The sequence below is a fragment of the Dipodomys spectabilis genome, unplaced genomic scaffold, assembly GCF_019054845.1.
Source record: "Dipodomys spectabilis isolate Male_0828 unplaced genomic scaffold, ASM1905484v1 ptg000232l, whole genome shotgun sequence".
NCBI lineage: Eukaryota > Metazoa > Chordata > Mammalia > Rodentia > Heteromyidae > Dipodomys > Dipodomys spectabilis.
This window is the reverse complement of record NW_024870909.1, coordinates 208,203-214,288: the sequence shown is the minus strand read 5'-3', so window position 1 is coordinate 214,288 and position 6,086 is coordinate 208,203.

The following is a 6,086-nucleotide window of genomic DNA, read 5'->3' as shown; positions in this document are numbered from 1 at the left end:
GAATGATGCTCCTATAAAATTAGACAGCATCATTTCAGGGGGCTGATTCATTTTATTTAATATTTATGAAGCACTGAAAGAATATTATTACTTAAAGGAACCCAATAATTTCAGGACACTGATTTCATTAATAGTTTAAGGATGAAAACAATTAATTTCATTACATTAATTACATTAATAACATGGAGGCAAAATTAATACCCAGGAATTGGAAGGAATGTAGTCTGTATAGCTGAATAATGTATAGACATCTCTGACAATCTATAAAGATATATATTTATTAGCGTACTGCCATCTGCATGTCAAACTTTTCTTATTTTGGCCACCCCTGGGGCTTGATCTGAGGTCCTGGGAATAGCCTGTCAGCTCAATTTGCCCCAGGATGACATGCTAACACTCACCCATTCATGAATTGGGCCTTGAAGGCTTGTAGGTCTTGAGTTCAGATGCAAGCACTCCCAAAAATGAATCGTGGAGTAAGAAGATGATGGTGACACATGTTTTCCTTTTCTGTGAAAGTCCTGGGTGTCAGGTATGAAGTGGAATACATATGCAGACCTATATCCTGTGTAATCAATGTAATCAATGTTTTATGTTCCATAATAGTCAATAAAATAAATGGTCAATACATGAATAAAACAAAAAAATAAAATAACTACACTGAATGCAATATGGAGTCAACATATGTATATAAATATAAATCATATATGTAAATTGTACATGAATAGGATGTTTTCTAGTGTTGGAGATCTATTTTAGGCATAAGGAACAGACCTGAATTTCTTGACTCTAAGGAGGCCAGCTTCCCATTCCCACACAGTGCAACAGAGTTACCAAGACATTGAGTTTCAATCCCAGCCCTGGCAGAAAAATGGTACCTTTGCAGTATGTGAGGGCCAATTCTTAGGCATTTCATTATGCCTCCATTTTATGAATGTGATTGTTTAATTGCTTAATAAAGAATTAGCTAAAATTGATCATTGTCCTATAATATAATTGTGTATAATTTTATCCTAGAATCATTCAAGAACTGCCCATTCAATCATGACATACATCACATTCCATTGGTATTCATATGGATAGGAATGAGTTCCTTAGGATCTCCAGCCATTTGGAGGTGGCAGGACCAGGATTCCAACTGTGAGCTCCAGCTCCCACCACTTCAACCTGGGGATAGGATACTCACCGCTCTGTCCAAGAATATCAGCAAGACCAATGATTAGACAGGCACCAGTGGCTCTCAGCAGTCCTTGATACATACAAGGCTGTGATGGGAGGATCATGGTCAAAGTCATCCTACTCAGGAAAGTCCTTGAGACCTCTCTCCAACTTCAATGCCAACAAAGCCAGAAGCCCAGGGCTCCAGTGTGAAGGGCGAGCCTTGAGCAAAAGCATTGCACAGACTGTGCCCAGATCCTGAGTTCAAGGTCCGGGTCTGGCAACAAATAGACATACAGAACAATCTGTGCAGTCATCCAGCTAAAGCAGGTCACCCTCTCATCTCCAACTGAATTGGACATTGTTCCCTGGGAAATGGGCTGGGGGAGCTGCTATCTTCTTGACTCCGTCCATGCTGCTTGCACCACAGAATTCCGGCCACACCACCATTCTTTCATGGTTATTTCTGACCAATGTGATACAAGAATGGTGACCACGCCCACATTCCATGCTGCCTAGTAGCACCCGGGATTCCCTCTGTTAGTTTACAACACTACCAGCAGTTGAGGAAGGTAGAGGTGGCTGAATGGTGAGGAAGAGACTCAAGCAACTTTGGAGTATAGTAGGAAATTGAGATGCCTGCCGGCACCCCAGCTCCCTCCCCAACTTCCCAAGTTGCAGGATTTCCAACCTCAGGCAATGGGGCACTGCCAGCCCACCTAAAGCCCTGACCTGGTCCCTGGCCCTGGTTCTCTGCTCCTGGCCCATGTGTTTGCAATGCCGCTGCCATTGCTGCTTGACCCACCTGGAGCAGCCTCCAGCAGCTTTTCCCAGCAGCACAGGTGAGTGGCTGCCCCCAAATCACCACTACCTGGGAATCAGACACCTCTCTGGGAGCACCATGCCCCCCTGCTTGTTTCCTCATTCTGGCTCTGAGGAGCCACCTTTCTGTCTTGGGCATTTCTGAAACAGAGACTCAATATATGCTCTGGTTGGACTGGATCGAGGTCCTCCTATCTGGGACAGGTATGCTCCACCAGGCCTGGTTCTCTGTAGTTGGGATGGTAAACATGTAGCTCCATGCTCAGTCATCGATTTAGATGGATTATCCCAAACTTTTAGTCCACAGCAGCCGATTCTTGACCACAGGTGAAGCTCTGGGTAGGGCCGCAACCATAAGACTTCATTCTCCTCACTGGACAGTTTTGAGGAAACAAGGGAATTATACAGAGGGAATCTCTGGAGCATGGCTTGGCAAGAAGGGAGTGGCATTCAGAGAAGGTTCTCTGCAATTCTGTGAGCAAATGACAGGAAGACACCCACAAAGGGCTCAGGTGGGGCCAGTTATTAATCATGTAACAGCTGGGGATTTTGAAACAAAACATGGCTCTCTTTCATCATTATCCTATCCCCGTGAGGAAAGGGATCCTTCACTGTGTTGAATTTTGCATCTGGAGAAACCGAGGCACAGAGAAGTCAGGTGACCTCCTTATGACTTCAACTTCACAGGAAGCTCGGCCTGACTTCACTACCATGCTCCCTAGGAGAATGGGTGCTATTCAATCCACTTCTTGTGGTAGGAAGTCCACTTCTTGTCAGTTGTGGGGTTTGAACCCTAGGCATCGGCACTGTTCCTGAGCTCCTCAGCAAAAGGCTAGTGCTCTACCACTTGAGCCCACACCACCACTACTGGTTTTCTGGGGGTTCTTTGGAAATAAAAGTCTCAAAAACGTTCCTGCGGGGGCTGGCTATGAACCATGATCCTCATATGTCAGCCTCCAGTGTAGTTAGGATTAGAGTTCTGAGCCACTGGCACCCAACTTAATTTTAATTCTGATTTCTCTCTCTCTCTCTTTTACAAAAACTGGTTGAATAGGTGCTGGAGGAGGGGGTCAAGCATCCCCACATAGTTGGAATACAAGGTGACCCTCTCATTCGGGAGGTGGGTTGTGGGTCAGGAGCTGTCTCGCTCAGCCTGTTGAAACAGCTCCCTGAGGTAAGCCCCACTGTGCCCTGGCTAGACTCTGAAATTCATTGTCCATCCAGCATTACTGGACTTATTGTATTGTATTGCTTTCTACATCATTTTCTAGCACCTGGCCAAACTTATGATACATAGTTACGGAATGAAAATGTAACACCTTCTTAAGAAAGTCATTTAGGGCTCTGGGAATGTGGCTTCTTGGTATGTTGATTGCCTAGCATGCATGAAACCCTGGGTTCAATTCCTCAGGAAAACAGAAAAAAGAAAAACACTAGAAGGAATGTTGTGCCTCAAGTGGTAGAGTGCTAGCCTTGAGGAAAAAAAAACCCTGAGTTTAAGTCCCTAAACTGGCAAAAAAAATTAGTAAATGGAAAATAAAGAACCCATACTTGAAATATATAATTGCTACTTCCATACGGACACCTGATAATAGCCCCTAATACATGTATTTTAATTACGTTAGGATACTGTATTGAAAAAAGTTTTGTTCATTAAGTCACAGCAATTAATGCCAGGAATGTGCTTTTTGATCAGTTTTGGCATCAAAAAGGCAGAAGCTAGTTAATAGTTGTGACAGAAAATAAGGAGTAACTCCAGATGGAAGGAAAAAATGATAGTAAAAAAGGTATACCAGAAACTGGTCTAGAGAACCATTTTTGGTTATTGAAGAACTAGTTGTCAACTAGGATTTCCTCATTGCATTTAGCATTCTAAATCTCTTAGGCTAGTTCTTAATCTCTGTGTGATAAATGTATAGCCTTCTTTTTTTTATACTTGTGTGCATATTTTTCTTTTTTCTTTTTTAAATTTTTTTATATTTTTAAATTTAAATTTTTATTTGTTGTGAACATACTGTACAGAGGGGTTACACTTACATGGGCAAGATAATGAGTACATTTCTTTTTTTTTTTTTTGGAGGGGGGTCCGATCATGGGGTCTGAACTCTGGGCCAGGGCGCTATCCCTTAGCTCTTCAACTCAAGGGTAGCACTCTACCACTTGATCCACAGTGCCACTTCCGGCTTTTTTCTTTTTGCTTATATGGTGCTGAGGAATCGAACCCAGGGCCTTTGGCATGCGAGGCAAGTGCTCTACCACTGAGCCACCTTCCCAGCCCATTCTTATCAAGCATTGCAGCCTCCTCCTTTGTTTACCCTTCACATCCCTTCCCAGCCTCCCCCAGCCCCCCAACCAAATCCCCGCCCCCCCCCCCCCCCCCGCACCAAAGTTGTAAAGTTCGTTTTTGACATGACAACTTGTAGTTCTCATAGATGCATCGGGTCCACCTGAATCCTTAAACGACTTGTTTTCCCCTCTCTCCTCCACAAATTCTACTGACATCAAATATAGTGAAAGCAGGGGTTATACTGTGGGGGTAGGACAAACAAAGCAACAAAGAAATAATCTTATAAATGAGTTAGAAACAAGTGCATGAAAGAAAAAAAATATTTAAATACATATTTAAGGGTTCATATTCCTAACATCACATTATCTGACCTTTCCTGCTTGACTCATACATATACTAGACATTGCAAATCTGGGAAACGATGGGACCTATGTTTCTTTGGGCTTAGCTTACTTCACTTAATATAATTTTTTCCAAGCCTTTCCATTTCCTTACAAATATGGAAATGTCATTCTTTCTTATGGAGGCATAGAATTCCATTGTGTATATATACCACATTTTCTTGATCCATTCATCTACTGAGGAGCATCTGGGTTGGTGCCAGATCTTAACTATGGTAAAGAATGCTTCAATAAACATAGTTGTGCTGGTAGCTTTACTGTGGTCTTGTTTGTAAACATTTGGGTAAATGCCCAAAAGTGGGATTGCTGGATCATAGGGGAGCTCTATGTGAAATTGTTTCAGGAACCTCCATGCTGCTTTCCAAAGTGGTTGAACAAGTTTATACTCCAACAAACAATGAGGTAAGGTTCCCTTCTGTCCACATCCCCTCCAGTATCTGCTATTATTAGAGTTCTTGATTATAGCCATTCTAATTGGGGTGAGGTGGTATCTCAATGTTGTTTTTATTTGCATTCTTTTATGGCTAGGGAGGTTGAGCATTTCTTCATGTGTTTATTGGTCATCCTTCTTTCTTCTTCAGAGAAGTTTCTCCTCAAGTCTTTAGCTCACTTATTATTGGGCAGTTGTTTCTTTGAGGATTTGTTGTTGGGCAATTTAATTTTTGAGTTCCAAGTATATTTTAGATATGAGACCCTTGTCCCTTGTATGGCTAGTGAAGATCTTCTCCCAATCTGTGGGCTTTCTATTGATCTTGCTAGCTATGTCCTTTGCCATGCAGAAGCTCTGCAACTTCATGCAATCCCATTTGTCCAATCTTTCTTTGATTTGTTGTATTTCCGGGTCTCTATTAAGAAAATTTCAGCCTGATCCAAGGAGGCCTAGGGTTTCTCCTATTCCATCCTGTAATGTTTTTAGAGTGTCTGCTTTGACTCCGAGGTCTTTGATCCATTTGGAGTTGATTCTGGTGCAGGGTGATATATAAGGATCTAGTTTTAGATTTCTACAAGTATTTAACCAATTTTGCCAGCACCATTTACTGAAGAGGCTATCTTCCTTCCATTCTATTATTTTAGCTCCCTTATCGATGACTAGATGCCTATAGGTCTTTAGGTTCATTTCTGGGATTTCAATTCTATTCCATTGGTCCTGAGGTCTGTTCTTATGTCAGTACCAAGCTGTTTTGATTACTATGGCTTTATAGTAGAGTTTGAAATTTGGTATTGATATTTCTCCAGCAGTGTTCTTTCCGTTGTGGAGCGTTTTTAGTATTCGGGGACTTTTATTGTTCCATATGAATTTTTTGGATTGCCTCTTCTATTTCCTTGAAGAATAAGGTAGGAATTTTGATAAGTACTGCGTTAAATTTGTAGATAGCCTTGGGAAGTATTGCCATTTTCACGATGTTAATCTTTCCAAT